This window comes from Ambystoma mexicanum, chromosome 2q (assembly GCF_040938575.1).
Source record: "Ambystoma mexicanum isolate Mex_15411 chromosome 2q, UKY_AmexF1_1, whole genome shotgun sequence".
Classification (NCBI taxonomy): domain Eukaryota; kingdom Metazoa; phylum Chordata; class Amphibia; order Caudata; family Ambystomatidae; genus Ambystoma; species Ambystoma mexicanum.
In genome coordinates this window covers 54,728,467-54,745,220 of record NC_090924.1, presented here as the reverse complement: position 1 = coordinate 54,745,220, position 16,754 = coordinate 54,728,467, and the positions used below count along the sequence as shown (strand labels likewise).

Genomic DNA, 16,754 nt, shown 5'->3' with positions numbered 1-16,754 from the left:
TAACTTTGCTCTCCAAGGTAGCAGTCCTGTCTAAAATTTATTTATTTAAAACCTGTCTCTCCTGTAGAAAGGAAAATGTGTGTCGGGAGGGTCGACATGAAAAATGTATCTACTGCTTCAATCCTCAAGGAGAAGGCTGCATTTTGTGCCAGGACATTGTAACCAGCACTCATCGGGATAGAGCTTGAAGGCTTTTGGCTTTCTTAATTGCCCAGTGAAAAGTAAGCCAATAAAGGCCTCTGATGATGTGGTTGAAAAACATAAGGGTCCCAAAGAGGACAAAAAGCGGTAAAAAGGTAAATCTCAGAGGTTGAAGTCTCAACCCGGTCAGGTACTGAAGGGTGTTGCGCCTCAAGGTCTTTGTTGAAGACATGTTAGTTGAGATTTCATTTTGACAATGACCATTGAAATTCTGGCATGGGGCAAGAAATGGCTATAGTCACTACCACTTTAGTCAGCCCTGTAAAATTGTGATATACCAAAGAAAGTGGTTCAAGGGATATCCTCTCCTTATCTTGCCCATTGCGCATGTCAGTTTGTCAAAATATGTAACAAGTCAAATGAGAATTCAAGTAGTAGAAAACTAAAATCATACACCCTCCCTTATAATTATAAGATACACGTAGCTTAAGAAGTCCTTCCGTATCCTTTGTGTCCCATCAAGATTAAGATGCAGAGTAGGACCTTAAAAGGGGCAATTGGAACTCTGTGTTCCCTGCTAAAGGTTTGTCTACAGCCAACAGGTAAGTAAGCAATGTAGTTTAAAAGAACACTTTCAGTAAAAGAATTTACAACAAAATTAGGGGTACACTCTCAATTCCAACACACCATGGGCTACCCAATGGAGAATCCTAGACTAGAATTCCATCAACGACACACAGGTAAGGATGGTGATATGGTGTGAACTTTGTCCCCTGCGTAAAAGTGGTATGTACACTCGCACCACAAGGATTATGATTTTCCAAGTAACCTCCTCTGTGTTACTAAGAATCACTGGGGTCACTCATTTCTGTCGTTGGTTCAGTTGTTGGAGGTCCAGGACTCAAGGGTGCAGTGGCTGAAGTAAATGTGGGATTCGAAATTGCTGGGAGCTATTTAGCTCCTGGATAGGGCCACACCAACAACTACATGGAGCTAATTTTGGTTCCCCAAACCAACTGGTGAAACACAAATATACCTATCAGACAACAAATATGTATCTGGGACTTTGGATAAAAGGTGCATTAGTAAACCTCTATAAGACATTTAAAGCTTGAATGGTTATATGTGCTGGACACAACATTATAGTTGCTTCTCATTTGGGAATTAGATTAGTTGTACACTATGTAGTATTGTCTCATTCTGATGCAGCAGTAGGAGATTAAACAAGGGCACTCCGCAGAAAAAATGATGACAGCAGAGTTAAAAATGTGGCAGTTATGAGAAAGTAACATATTCATGAAGTAACATATGAGGTGGCAGAGTTAGATGTAGTTTTAAAGGTATGTAATGTTATGATATGGTAAGTCATTTATAACGAGCCTGTACACTAGTGTTTCTAGGTGCGACAAGGAGGGAGGGCAGGAGGAGGACAAAACAACTATCTTACTAGGCCTTGTGTCATTCAGATCGCGCAAGTGCGGGGGTAGGGGGCAGGGAGAAGGATAAGTGCAGGGGGGGAGGGAGTTGAAATGCCAGGGGAGGAGGAGGAGGGGAGAGTGCAAGTAACTAGTAAGTGCAGCCGGGAGGTGGCTCATAAGTGCAGAGAATCAGGGGACTGGATGGTTGCAGATATAGTCCCTTAAGTGGTTGGGAGGTCCAGGGGCAGTGCAAGGGCAACTGGTCGTGCAAGAGCCTAGTCCTGCAAGTTCAGTGGTTGGCCATGTAACCAGTATGCTCAGTAGACCGGGACATCAGCATGGGAGAGGGCGATAAAAAACAGAAGTGAAAAGGAAGGTCTTGCGTTGCTTCGGAACCTACGATGGTCCTGCTCAAGTTTAACAGAGGAATGGAGGCTGTTCCAGAGGGAGTCCTCAGCTGAGGACAAAGATCTACTCCCCCACTCTCTGCCTGGAGAAGCGTCTGACACTCAGAGAGTTGTAGGTGGATGAGCGGAGGGCTCGAGAAGTAAGATGCTTAGGAAGCGAAAGTTGGATGAACTGTGTTCCCTGGCCCCAGAAAGCCTTGTAGATGATGCAGAGGGTCTTGAACTTGATCCACAGGGAGCCAGTGGATAGATTCCAGGGCTGGAAAGATATGATCCCTGGGCTTAAGGCCAAGGACAAGTCTTTCTGTCCTGTACTGGATAAGTTGTAGAGAGCGAAGAGTAGAGGCAGGCAGATTTAGAAAGAGGCTGATGCACTAGACCAGCCTAGAGAGAACCAGGGCTTTGGAGACAGTGAGCTTCTGAAGCAAAGCAAGAAAAGGAAGAATGCCTCTGAGGATGTGCAACTGATAGTGTGACTTCTTAGTGACTTCTTAGTGACGTCGGAGATGTGAGGAGCGAAGAAGAGGGTGGAGTCGAAGATGACCCCAAGGTTCTTAGCCTCACTGAAAGGAGCAGCTAGAGGGCACAGGGTGGGTGGCCAGAGTGAGATAGGGAAGAAGGGAGCAGGAGTCCCAATGAGGAGGATCTCGGTCTTACTGGCATTAAGGCAGAGATAGTTGGAAGCACACCATTCCTGAATAGCGAACAGTCTGGTATGAGAGAAGAAGCAGTAGAGGCAGAGGGGAGCCTGAAGGAGAGCGGAGTATCATCTGCATAACACTGAAAGTTAGAGCAGAATGTAGAGATGTGGTGGGCCAGAGGTGCCAGGTAGTGGTTAAATAGCCAGGGAGAGAGCTTAGACCCCTAGGGAGCACCATAAGTAGATGGAGAGATAGAAGAGAGGAAAGACCCAAGTTGGACCTGTGTGGGTCTATCAGTGAGAAAGGAGGTCAACTAGGCCAGGGCCTGACCAGAGATACCCAGGTTGTCTCAGAGACGATTGAGCAGGATGGTGTGATTGACCATGTTGAAAACGGAGGATAGGTCAAGGAGAATGTGGACAGAAGGAAGGTTAGAGTCCAGATTGCAGAGCAAGTCTTCACAGGTGTGGCAAGGTCAGAATCGTACCATGAGTTTCACTTAGAAACGGGCTTCAAACAGATCCTCATGACAAGGACATCAAAAGTGTTAGAGAGAGAGAGAGATGAATGTTGGAAAGGGCTGTGAAAGAGTGAGTCAGCCAAAGGAGTGGGAGGAGGAGAGAAAGTAGCAGTGAAAGCCTCCACTGACACACGCTTCATGGGCCGGATGACCGGGTGGGTGGCAGTGCTAGGGGCGGCTTAGCTTGAGGGGCAGAGAGCAACATGTTAGAGGAGAGCAGAAAGTGGTCAGTCCATGTGAGGGGGCTGGAAAGGATGAGGTCTGAGGAGAATGGAACATCAAGAGTGTACCCTGCAGAGTGAGTCGGGCCAGAGGGTAGAATAGAGAGTCGCAGAGGTCACGAAAGAGCCCTGAGGAGGGGTTTGTAGCATCTAAGTGGATGTTGAGATCTCTGAGGAGGAGCATTTGACAGGTAGAGGCAAGGAGGGAGGAGGAGAGGTCAGCCCACTCAGGGAGGAAAAAAGCGACCTGGCCAGGCGGCCTGTAGATGGTGGCCACAGTGAGAGAGAGGCCAAGAGAGATAGACAGCCTGCCGACCAGGCATTCAAAGGAGGAGTAGGACTGTGTAGGAATGACGGAAGCAGGGATCTACTCCAGGAAGATCACAGCTACTCCCCCTCCAGGATGGTTGGTTCTGGATTCGGAGAGGATCTTGTAGCCATCAAGGGGGAGGAGAGTGTCAAAACTTGTGACAGAGCTGGCTGTGAACCAAGTCTCAGTCAGACCAAGTACATCCAAATCAAACTCTTCCAGGAGACAGCAGATGTCCAAAGAGTGTTTGACAGTAGAGCGAGAGTTAAGAGTATTGACGTGGAACGATTGCCACCTTTTGAAAGACTTCCTTGTGCTGGCGGGGTACAGACATGAGATACACCCTGCGGAAGTGTTAGAGGTGCCCGAGAATGAGCAGAGGAGAAAAGAGGTGGAAGGGTAGTCAATGAGGACAGAGAGAGCGCTAGTGAGGTAGTGGAAGGAGGAAAAGTCAGAGTGACCAGAGAAGCAGGGGAAGGTGCTTGAGGGGTGGTGGAGGGAGTAGCAGGCAGAGCGTTCAGAGAGGCAGCGGAGGGTGCCAGAGAGGTGTCGGGGCAAGGAGGGGGCCGAGCGGCCAAAGAAGCAGCAGAGGATGCTGGAGGAAGGAGGCAGCAAAGGAGCTGGAGAGGGGTAGATTGTCATGATCTCTGCTTCCAAAAGGTCAGGGTTTTCCCAACTCCCTTGGAAGCAGATCCATAACCCAGGTTCCGAGTGCCAACCAGTCCCAATTGAGACCTTTTGGACCCAGTCCTGGCGCCAGTGGCACCAGGCTCATAAAAATGCCCAGTCCCAGTGCTGGAAGCGCCGGGCTCATAATGCTTGGGTGGACTTACCTGCAGCAGACCATGCTGCTTACTTGCCTGCCAGTTGAGCCTCTGATCCTCTTCTGTTTGGAACTACTTTTCCTGTTGGGTGGGGCAGGAGCCACTCCCTAGATTCAGAACACTGGAACTCTTCTGGAAAGCAGGAACTCTTTTCTTACCTAGGCGTGGCTGTGGAAGGAGACACCTAAGCACTACAGGAGGCTATTTAAACCACACCCAATGGATGAATCTTGCTTTGCGTTATTCTGCATCCTCTGCAGCAGAACGCTCATCGTGTCTTCTGCATCTGATCCTGGGCCTAAGGAAAAAGGCTTACCATCCTGAATCCAGTCTTCAGCAACACCTATAAAGACAAGAAAGAACAGATTAGCATTACGGTCTTCAGTGACAGCTCTTCACTTACCTGGTCCATCGGCTGTCACCAACGCCTCGCGGTGCATCCCGGCATCTGAAAGACAAAGGCTTACCTACTCTTCGTGCGCTCCGGAGGTCTTCACACTGCATTGCGGCATCTGAAAGACAAAAGCTTACCAACTCTTCGCACGCTCCGGAGGCCTTCGGCGCTGCATCCCGCATCTGAAAGACAAAACAAGGTGCGTTTAAAGACATTGGGGAACTTTAATACTCACGTGCCATTACTCCTTTCCACATCTAACCCAGTGGGTATTCCGGCAACCTGCAGCCGCTCCGAACTTGTACCTGCAAAATAAAAATACAGTTAGAGCGCATCGTGAAGCAGGCAGCAAGCGCTTACTTACGTGCTTCCAGGCGCTTCTATTCATCACACGGGCTCCATCTTCAACTCACTTCAGCCCGTCATCCGCCATCGCCGGAACCCTGCAAAACAAGAAACATCATTACTAAAGACTTTAAAGACATTAGAATTACTCGAAACTTACCGTTCGTGCAGTAAACGACGGACAGCAGTCCTCTGAAGTCAAGAGGCCTGCTCCCCTTATCCAGTGAAGAAACTGGTTACAGCACCCTGCCCCGAGGCAGATGGAGAGCACGGCGTTCACTTACCTAAGGTGAGAGCGTTAACCTTTGGGGTTCTACAGGAGAAGAGAAAGGGAAGAAGAGAGAGCCATTCAATAACCCAGTTCCTTAATCCCATATTTTCTATCTGCAGACATCTTACCCTTCAAGTCAGACATACAGGAAACAGAGGTCCAGCCCAAAGAGCCAGCCGTGTGTTGCACATCACTTTTGAAGATACGGTATACGCCCAGTCAAGACCGGCGCCTCTACGGGAATCAGGTGAGCGTTACATAGATAGAGAAGAAAGGAAGTTCATAAGACGATGGAAGCTCTCTATCGAAAAGGGGGAGATTGGCCTGAGGGCATGGACCAAGATGGTACCATTTAAGTAGATGTTAATGATGGTCTTGGAGGAGTGGAAGGGGGCAAGGAGGGCCTCCCACCGGCTACCTCCAATAATGGGAGAGGAGGAAAAAGGAGAGAGAACAGAGACCATATGTGGGGTCCGTAGGCCTGGAGAGGAAACGACAAAGAGGATGTTGGTAGGGTTCTGTCTGGAAGAAATACTGGTGTAGGTATCAACGATAGGGAGGCTTGGGTGGAGACCAGGATGTCCCTTTTTGAGCTTCTTCCTACCAGACTTAGTGAGAGGGATAGGATAGTTGATAGAATAGCAGTTAGAGAAGATGGGGGAGACTGAGAACACCACAGAGGGTGCGGGCAGAGAGTAAGAGGGGGCAGCGCAAACCGGAGGGAGGCACACAGGGAAGTCAACTCAGAGGGGCAGCAAGGAGTACAACATAGAACAAGCCCACCAGAGCCTTGCAAGGTCCTGGCATGAAACACAGAACAGTGCACGCAGCAAAAATACACTACAATGGAACTCAAGGCGTGAGAATGCAAGTACAGTACAGAATACACAGCTGGTGGTCAAAAGGGGCCAAAGAGGGGAAGAAAGAAATGCAAGCAGCCCAGCACGTACACAACACAATACAATACAATAGCAACCCAACAAAGCAAAACACTGGTAGTCCAAGAAGGAAACCAGGAAGTAAGGGAAATGCAGATACTGCAATGGCAGACAATACAGTGATGAAATGCAAAACAGTGGACTGAACATTACAATGGTCACAGGATGAAAGCAAGGCACAGCCAGGGAAAATGCACTCGGGGGGGGTGGGGGGGCCTGAAGAGGGAGAGGAAGGAAAGGGAATGGGTAGCATGGGGAAACGCATAGATGGATGCGCTAGGTCGGGGGAGTGGGGAAAGTTGTGTGGGGAGCAACGCACAGAGTTAATGCATGGGGAGCAACGCAGAGCGGGATGTGCTGGGCTGGGGGGGCAGGGAAAGTTGCGTGGGAGTAGCGTTTGGACAAGATGTGTGGGTAGCAATGCAAAGTGGAATCGGCTAGGCCAAGGGGAGCGGGGAAAGTGGCATGGGAGCAGCGGCACAGGGACATTTGCGTGAGAGCAGCGCTGGGAGTGGGGCCTAGATTGCAAAGGGAGGGGTGCGGGAGCGGGTGTAGGGTGAAACAAGTGTGATGGGGAACAGCGCATATGCAAGAGAGAGAGTGGGACAGACTTGCAAGGTCAGGGGGCTGCGTGGAGTGTAGCAATGCTGCTTACCCAGACCGCAATTTCTTACCTTGCGGCCGCAGATGGGAGGGTGACGTCGACCGCACTCGCAATCTGTGCTGCAACCCCATCGCCGCCAAATACCTGCCTCGCTCAGCACTGCAGGCTTGTCCTGCGAGGGCTTTGCCGCAGAGGGTCCTAACCTCGGTACATAAAGACTTGGAATCGTGGGCGTAGCATTGCGTGCTACATATTGTCGGGCAGCATCTCCTGCGCAACTTCGTCGCTCAACATTGCGGCCTTGTCCTGTGAGGGCTTTGCCGCAGAGGGCCCGAACCTCGGTTCTTAAAGACTCGGAAGCGTTGTCGTAGGGTTGTGTGCTACGCATCGACGGGCCGAGTCTCCTGTACACCTGCGGTGCTCAACACCGCAGCCTTGTCCTGCGAAGGCTTTGCTGCACAGGGTCCGAGCCTCTGTTCTTAAAGGCTTGGAAGCATGGACGTAGCGTTGCATGCTACATATCGTCTGGCAGCGTCTAATGCACACCTGCGTCGCTCAACACCACAGACTTGTTCTGCGAGGGCTTTTGACATGTATTATGTATATAATACATGGGAAGCAGCAGCAAGATGGATGAGCTGACAGAAAAGAAGTGTAAAAGAAATTGAAGGGAAAGCATTTTAAAGGGAATATAAAAAGTGGACAGTATTGATTTCATTCTGGTTTGGATATGGATTAGAGTGTCTAAGATTCCCTTCCCAGTCCAAAGCAGTTGCTCATGTACAAAGGCTACTTCACAGGCTATGGCGAGAGCCTGGAAAAAACATTACACACAAGGCCATTTCCTACTCCTACCTGGTGAAAGACTGCCAGCGAAGATGGTGAGCCTAAAAGACATGGCTTGGGCAACAAAGTAAGCCATGTTGTCATGACATGGCTACTTAGTGGTAAATGGTAAAGGCGCACAGGTGTGCACCCAAAAAGTGTAAACGCAAGTTACAACTGCCACCAGCCTGTACACCGAGTATGCGAACAAAGCTCATAAAGGTCAAAAGAAAGAGAATAATGTTCCCAAAGCTACTGTTCATAAGAGATGTACTTCAATGGGGGGCGAAGGGGGTTGGACTGCCAATGGTAGCTTTTTGAACTAGCTGATGCTCGCAAGCAAAAATGGTAAATCAAGTGTGTGATGTTAAAAAGACAAGACCCACCAAAAATAGGCCAGGATCAACCAAACAGCTACCAGACATGCTGGGTGTTCCATTGAAAGAAATATCTCTTGTAACACCCCCGATTAGAGGGACTTTGTTGATGAAGCTGAAAAATGTTGAATATACGGAAAGTGTTTGAAAGGGTGGTAAAGGGGTAACCCCACATTCTTGGAAGGGACCAGAATACACTTGTTCACTAGTGTATGAGCTGTTACGTTGTCCAGGAGACACAGGTTATTGAAGGTTAGGACGACACTGGATAATTTCATGATCTATAAGGTCAAAGATGTTGTAAATAGAAGAGGATAACTTTTACTGACAGAGCAGCGGTCAAGATATTTCTGTGCAAAGTAAAGAAAGGGGGGTCTATCGGGATCAGTTGAGTTTCTAGAGCTGCTGCCTACTCATTTCTGCTAGCTTTTGTGCTTGAGGGGATAGCTGGCACTTGTTTAGAATGTCTAATCACAGTCAAGGAATGATTGGGGGTCATGTGGGGTTTGATTGGTGCAATATTGTTTTTTAGGGATACCCCACTCCTGAGTTTGCCCATGTTAGTTTTTCCTTACCCTATTTTCTGTCCCTCTTTCTGTTTACCCCTTCATTCCTCTCCCCCTTTTATCCTTCCCTGTGCCTTATTCAAATTAAGGTTTTATATTGGAGTGCTTGTTTAGGGTTACTGTGGATTTCTGATTATGTAAAATGTGTGTGCTAACCTAATAAGATTTAAATAATGACAAAGCATTAAAAGTACTAAGATTCATGCTTGTGTACTAGTTTTTGTAAATTCATAGTAATACCCTTCAGCCTCAGATTGGCACCAAGAATGCCTACTCCCTCAATACAAGCCAAGTACAGAAAGAGAGGGGGTCTCCTGGAACCAGTAGAGTTTCTGGAACTGTCTCCGATTCACTTCTGCTTGCTGGTTTAGCTGACACTATTTTAGAGTGTCTTAGCACAATCACGGGATGGGTGGGTATCTGTGGGGTTTGTGTGGTGTTTATAAAGCGGCTATATTATTTTTTTGGGATAACCATCACACTCCTCCCTTCTGATGTTCTACATACCCCTATTTCCCTAACTTGGCTCTCTCGGTTTCCCCACTGAAAAGTCATGTCAACATTAAGTGTGCACTACACAAATGCCTATTAGCATAACAAAATCTCTTGTGCCAGTGCCTCAGAGAAGCTTGGAATGTATATTTCCCATAGAAGATGTTAGGTCAAACATCTAACTACCTATGTCTGATACCTTTTTGCAGGAAATGTATCTGCACACTTGAGTAGCAGCTGGATCTTTAGTGGCAGCAAGACTTTACAATAAAATGAGAGAAATGCTGACAAGGTGGTACCGCAATCGGGACAAAACTGAAGGCATACTCATTGAAGGACCATGCAATCAAATGGTTATAGTAAGGGATACTTTCCTATCAGGATGGACATTTTATCTCCTCTGTTATCTGGTCAAAAGCATGTGGTCATCTTGGGAGTCCAGCATAACCACACCCCAGTTTGTCCTTCCAAAGTAAGCTCAGTTTGGCATTTCCAGCAAGCTTAAAATTCCTAGATAACCCCCACATTGAAAAACCCAAGAAGGTTGCAGTTTGATATTTCCAGTAAGCCTTACATTCTGAATAAGCTTTCACGTTCACATTTTCAGTAAACCACTACATTGACATTCCTCATAAACTCCCATTTCACACAGTTCCAGTATACTACTCTGAAAACTCCTAATACAATACATAGCCCTTTGCCCCATAGAACATGTCAAATATCGTAATGAGGCTCAGCACCTATCACTCTTGATAGATGGCTTTCCAAGTCCTTAGGACAAACTGTTTATCTACAGCCCAGATAGGTGGCAGTCGCTTTCCTCTTGGCAGCTAAAAACTGAGAAAGTAGGGCATCATTAACAGTTTGGCAGTAATTTGGTGGTATTTCCGGCCAAATTACTGCCAAAAATGTTTACTTTTACCACCACTTGGCCCCCTGGGGGCAGCACAGGATTACAAGTGGCCGTAGTGGCGGTGTACATCCCCATTTCTGGGGTCCATAAGACTGCATGACGATTTTGGTGCAATTCTGCTTATTTGTGGAGAAAAGGTGGAGGATTTACCTCCAGGATGATGATGAAGGTAAATCCTCCCCTTTTCCTCCAGTCCCGGAATTCAGCGGTGTGGTAAAAATAGCAGTAATTTCGTTAATACCAAAAAGGTGGCAGTAACGGAATCACCTCCCCCTTTTTTTTTTTTTTTTTTAACAGCACCGCCAAGCTCATAATGAGGCCCATAATGTTTATTAGCACCCCGGGGTGGGAGAGCCAACAAATCAGGTTGCTCGGATCGCAGGCTTAATCTCGGCCGCCTTCCACGCAACCTGATGCCTACTTACCCAACCCGCCACCTTCCACCCGCCCTTGTCTCCCTTCCCCTCGGGTGTTTGATCCCATCCCACCCACTTACTGGATTTCTTCATCGGCTGCGCCCTCACCAGCTGCTGCTTCATGTCCTTGGCGCGTGTCGGAGTAGTAATGGAAGAGGGGCTCGGTATGGAGACCTGTCTTCCAGCTTCATGGTGGCCATTTTAGGTAAGTGCCACCTACATTGCTGTTAGCACCACAGATTTCCGATTTGAAAACCTGGGGTGTTAAAAGCAATAACACCCAATCTGGCTACTTTTAGGCCTATAACTTGCCTGGGTTGTTACCAACTGATCCCGCCCACCGGATCGGTTGGTATTGGTATATTCAAGTATTTGGCGCTTCGCTTCATAGGAGCATTTCCATGTTGATTAGGCATTAACAGCAGAGCCTTTTTTTTCAATTTTTTGCTGTGTGTGGAAACTTTCCATTTATATATGTAGATAACTCTTGAACAATCTCCATACCCATGCCATTTGCCAACCTATCCTTCTTGGTTTCGCTTTACTTAAGTGATCTCTACATATGCAACAGATTTGGTAGTTTGGTATTCCCAGGCCTTTGCGCAGCCAACCTAGCTTGAAAAAACGTTGCCCACAAAATACTTATTATTGACCAAGTCCATCTCGAGCCCCTCACCCACCCAAATCCCAAATCTTAGATATGCACCTTATGTTTCATTCTTTCTATCTATCACTTACACAGCCTGCTTTATTTGTTTATTTTATTTGTTTGTTTTAATTGAATCGATAACACACCTTTACACACTGTTATTCTTCTCTTTATTACACACTAATTCTGATTGAATCCAGTGGGCGGTCACATCCCATTTGTGAGAAGGCGGTGTACCGAATTAAGACACGGATGTGTCAGCTGGTGTTTGCCCAGGACATGCATGTAGATGTGAGTGGCATGGAACGGAGAGGGAGTAATGAGGATGCGCAAAAGTTAGTGTTTGTACACAGTTACATTAAGCAGCTATAGTAAAAGTACTTCCCTTCACCACCAGGAAATGCCTTTCAACTGTGAAGAAAAATCTGCAATTTAATGTTAATGAACTATTACGTTGAGAATTGACGTAGTAAAAAAAATCTGTTCAAGTCTTTATAATCTTGTCATAATGTAATTATGAGCAAACCCTAATTTGCAGACAGATTTCAGCCTTCAAAGCTATTTACTCGGTATACGTGCTTTATTTAAATACTCATTGTGAAATTACAGCACGTTTAGATGGTGATTTCTCAGAATGTATTATAATTTGACAAACAAAGCCCCTTTACCCAATAAATAGTATACCCTTTAACTCTGAAAAACATTTGCATGTTAGGGTTTGCACACTATCGTCCATACTCTCCAAAAAGAGCACAAATGGAAAAGGTGCTTAGGACGCGCTTAATTCATTTGCTCTCATTGACTAAATGTGATGGTCACCTTATTCTGAAAGGTGACCTGTGCATTTCACCTGAGCTGGACAGTAGTGCAAAAATGTGCTGGACTGCCCACTTTCATACATTAGTGTCGGGAGTGCGCCATCCAGTAAAAAGATACTATCCCTGTAACCTGGGCCCAAAAGTGCCTAACACAATCAACATGATTATGTGTGCATGCAAGGCGCTGGAGGGCCAAGGGAGAAAACATGGTATTTTTGACTGGACATCTATAATAGATATCCAGTAAAGAAATGACATCCCTGTCCCCTGGGCTCCAAAGCGCCTCAGAAGGAGAGCTGAATTTGTCAGGTGGTTAAGGGGTTGTGCAACAAAGGCATTTTTGAAATGCCTTTGTTGTACAACACTCCTTCAACCCTCTAACCCACCACTCGCCAAAATCAGCTCAACGGACCAAAACAAACACACGCACATTCATACAGCAATCGCTCTCATTCACACACGCACCCATCACCATACACTCACTCATAACTTAAGCATACACACATCCATCCATATTATTTAAATAAAAAATAAATGAACACAAACATACCTTCTGCAGGGGCCTGCGCATGGGTGCCGAAACGCCCCGCTCCAGGCTGCTCTCTCCGTATGTGCAAGGAGGCGCATGAACTCCCCTTCGCACATACAGACATGCAGTGCCCCAGCCAGCCTTTCCAATGAGCTATTATGCAAGGCTGTTGAAGCAAAATGTCCCCAGCCTTGCATGGCTCAGTGAGCCTGTGCGGCTGGGGAACTGAACTGAACTGTCAAAGGGAAACAGAGTTTCCCTTTGACAGTTCAGCCAACCCAGGAGCACTTCCTCCGCTGGATAAAGGAGCTGAAGGAGTGCTCAGTGTTTCACTGGGCTCACTCCCTGGCTCCTCCATAATGGGTGAGGGGGCCACTCGGTGGACTAACCCCTCTCCCATTATGGATGAGCTGCAAGGCTCGGACTAGTTTATAGGGCAATAGGGCAATGCCTGTACTAAAAATGCTAGTTGGGCCAGTCAAAATGGGCCACTTGTTGGCCAATGTGGGACAGTTTGATGAGTTACTTTACTATGCAGCTAGTAGTTTCGACCATTGTTGCTGAATAAATATTCTTGAAATATCACAATTTGGTTACATTTTAACAAAAAACACCCCCTTGGGTACTATTCAAACAGTCTGTGACTAAAGGAATGAATATCCATCTGCCACTGTAGGCCACTTTTTCATTGGTGCCTGAGACAGTTTCACGCTCATGTGAGTAGCCCCTGGCCATTTTCTCCAATCTTAAATTAAAAAAAAAAGAAAATGTTTTACATTTCATGCTGGGCTCTCTCGCCTCCCGGGGATGCAGCTGTGTTCCCCTGGAGGTGGGGGGGGAATGCCGTCCCCCATTTTGAAGAACTCTATGCTAGGGGATATAGGAGGCAATAACCTCCTAGGGTTCAGAGAAAGGGCTGCTTACAATTGCAGGACCTCAGACACCTATTTCACCTTCCTCAGTATGTTGGTTGGCAGGCTGAGGGACACCTCAAATCTCACTCTCACATGCTAAGATAGTGTGCTCAGTGATCTGCTGGGGCCCATCCTGTCATCACCCATCAGGGACAGTGCAAGGCCTTTGTGAGGTGGTTGGTGCATGGGACAGAATTTGTGCTAGTTTCTCCGATAGGTGCCTACCCTGCTGTATCTCACAAACCACAAACTCCTCTCACACAGGGCACTTAGCCACAGGTCAAAATGAAATGACCCCCGCCCGCAATGGACACGATTCACCAGGTTTTGGGGTCTGCTCTAGACCTTTGATTTCAGCGAAGGATCTTCACAATAAAAGGAGGAGCAGAAAAGGTAGAACTTGGTGTATGGATTCCTCAGTCCCCAGTAACCCTGGGTGCACATTCCCTTCACCTTTACAGTGTGCCACTGCTGCAGGAAGGTAAAGAGGAGCATGCTGGCAGTGACAGAAAAGGTGAATTGGGTGGGTGAAGATATGATAGATGATCCAATAACACCCCAATCTCGATTTTGCAGTGTATCTGGCCACTTGACAATGGGTAAGGATCTCTGCCCGAGTTCTTTACAAAGCTTTGTGTAACAACAAAATAATGAAAGTGGGACAGGCCTGCAGTATCAATCCATATTTTAAAGGCTGTCTTTCGGGGGATAGGAGGGGCTGTTGGGGATTAGCATTTGCACAAGGTGTGAACTGTCCGCACAGGGGGCTCCTAGAGCCAAAAAGGTTCCAACTTCCCTGATTAACTGCTATTTATCATACAAAAGAGCAGAAGGGGGAGGGAATGGGGCTAACTTTTTTGATTAAGGAGGGGTTTTACTACTGATTAGTGCTCTAGTATTTGCAACTTTTACCTTGTTTAATATGAGACATGAGATAAAAGTTAGAGAATTTAGCTTACATAGTTTTTACGTTGCCTTCAAAAGCTATGAAAAAACATATAAAATGGGCATGTGGGCTTCCTTTAGTTGGTTGGTCATTTTTTACCTTGTGGCTCGTGGACTCTTCATATAGGGGATATACTGTGCTGTGTAAAGGTTGAGCAAGTATGATGAAGTTTATTTGTGCTTTGGTTTAATTAAACCTTTCACAATATACAAAATACAAAAAGATCAAGAATCGAACAATCATAGAAAAAAAAGACATAAAATAAATACAATTTAGGGAATAGCCAGATGATTGGATACTACTGCCAGAATGGTGCAGATCCTTGACATTGGTGGGTTTGGGGATTCTCCTAGCCCACGTTTTGGTTAAAAGGAGGGCTCTTGCAGCCATTCGACAGATCATCATCATTGGAGCCAAGTCCTCTATGAAGGACAGCCAGTTAAGGATCCGAGGACGGCACTTGCAGCTGACCAGCATCAACACCAATGCTGTCCTGGTTAAGCCTGGCTCCTCTGCCTGATCTCAAGAAGACCCTCGTAAGTGCTTCGACCCCTGGATAAGTAGGAACAATCAGTCTCAACCCCTGTTTGAGGATCCATGCCTTCTGAGCATTTGGCAGTGGACTGGCCAGCCCTCTCCTGGGCTACCTCGCAGCTGCCATTGCCTTTACATCTGCATAAATCTTTATCCTTCTTCATTTGGGTTTTCTACTGGAAGCTGTCTGGAGCCGATTCCTAAGCACCGTGACCGACCAAAGGTTAATCCGGTGTCTAAAAGAGACCCCTGTACCCTTGACTCTTGGGCCTTCTTCGTCGGCATCATGCACAAACGATTGTGCCCCCAAGGGATTCTGGAACACGCGCAATAATCATAGGGGGGGTAAGTTAACATACCTGTTTCGGTCCTCTATACTGGTAGCTCTTTCCTGCCTTTGGTCAGTGAAGCAAAAACAAAGAGGTGATGGCGGGAAGGTTTAGAATGAATCTTAACCACTGGCAATGCTCTGGGCAACCCTCCAGACCACCGTTCTTCGCCTGCCAAGCCATTACAGAAGGGGAAAGACCATATGCAAATCAGGCTTGGCCCCACCCCAAAAGGGGCTGTCCAGCCTGAACTGCTAGGCCACATCCCTTCTGCACGAGACCACAAGCATCCCCAAACAAGTTTCGCCCTTGTTGGGGCTCATCAGTGAGGAGTAGCTTGGGTCTCTAGGCCCAGCAGGCACCGGACCCACGTCTGGGCATACCCGTCCCACTCGGGGTGACAAAGCAAAAACAAAGAGGTGATGGCGGGAAGGTTTAGAATGAATCTTAACCACTGGCAATGCTCTGGGCAACCCTCCAGACCACCGTTCTTCACCTGCCAAGCCATTACAGAAGGGGAAAGACCATATGCAAATCAGGCTTGGCCCCACCCCAAAAGGGGCAGTCCAGCCAGAACTGCTAGGCCACATCCCTTCTGCACGAGACCACAAGCATCCCCAAACATGTTTCGCCCTTGGGGGTGGGACAAAGCCTGATTTGCATATGGTCTTTCCTCTTTTGTAATGGCTTGGCAGGCGAAGAACGATGGTCTGGAGGGTTGCCCAGAGCAATGCCGGAGGTCAAGATTTATTCTAAACCTTCCAGCCATCAACTGTTTTGATTTGCTATTGTCACCCCGAGTGGGAAGGGTATGCCCAGACGTGGGTCCCTTGCCTGCTGGGCCTAGAGACCCAAGCTACTCCTCACTGATGACGCCCAGCAAGGCTGAAACATGTATGGGGATGCTTGTGGTCTCGTGCAAAAGGGATGTGACCTAGCAGTTCGGGCTGGACTACCCCTTTAGGGGTGGGACAAAACCTGATTTGCACATGGTCTTTCCTCTTTTGTAATGGCTTGGCAGGCGAAGAACGATGGTCTGGAGGGTTGCCCAGAGCAATGCCAGAGGTCAAGATTTATTCTAAACCTTCCAGCCATCAACTCTTTTGATTTGCTTGGTCAGTGAAGGCCTGGTTAAGGATCCCTTCCTAGGAATATCCTAAGGACTGGGATTGAGTGAGTTTACTTACCTGAACTTTAACATTTGGACTAAATCATGACTGCTGGCATTGCCACTCTCTTCATAAACCTACCTGTGAAGTATACACTTTAGAACTGGTGACATTTGGGCACAAGGCCCAAAACTATCTATGGGTTGGATTTTATAATAGCTAGGGAAGCTGTTGTATGATTATCCTGAAGTGTACTTTGTGTCTGTGTCCTTTCTCTTTCTAATACATCTGAGCTACATCTGT

At 47.2% G+C, this 16,754-nt stretch overlaps 1 protein-coding gene across 2 annotated transcripts in view; it reads left to right on the top strand.

Moving 5' to 3' along the window:
* Positions 1-16,754, top strand: part of NAA60 (N-alpha-acetyltransferase 60, NatF catalytic subunit) — a 265,408-nt gene that overhangs the window by 126,231 nt on the left and 122,423 nt on the right. The window lies entirely within an intron of this gene.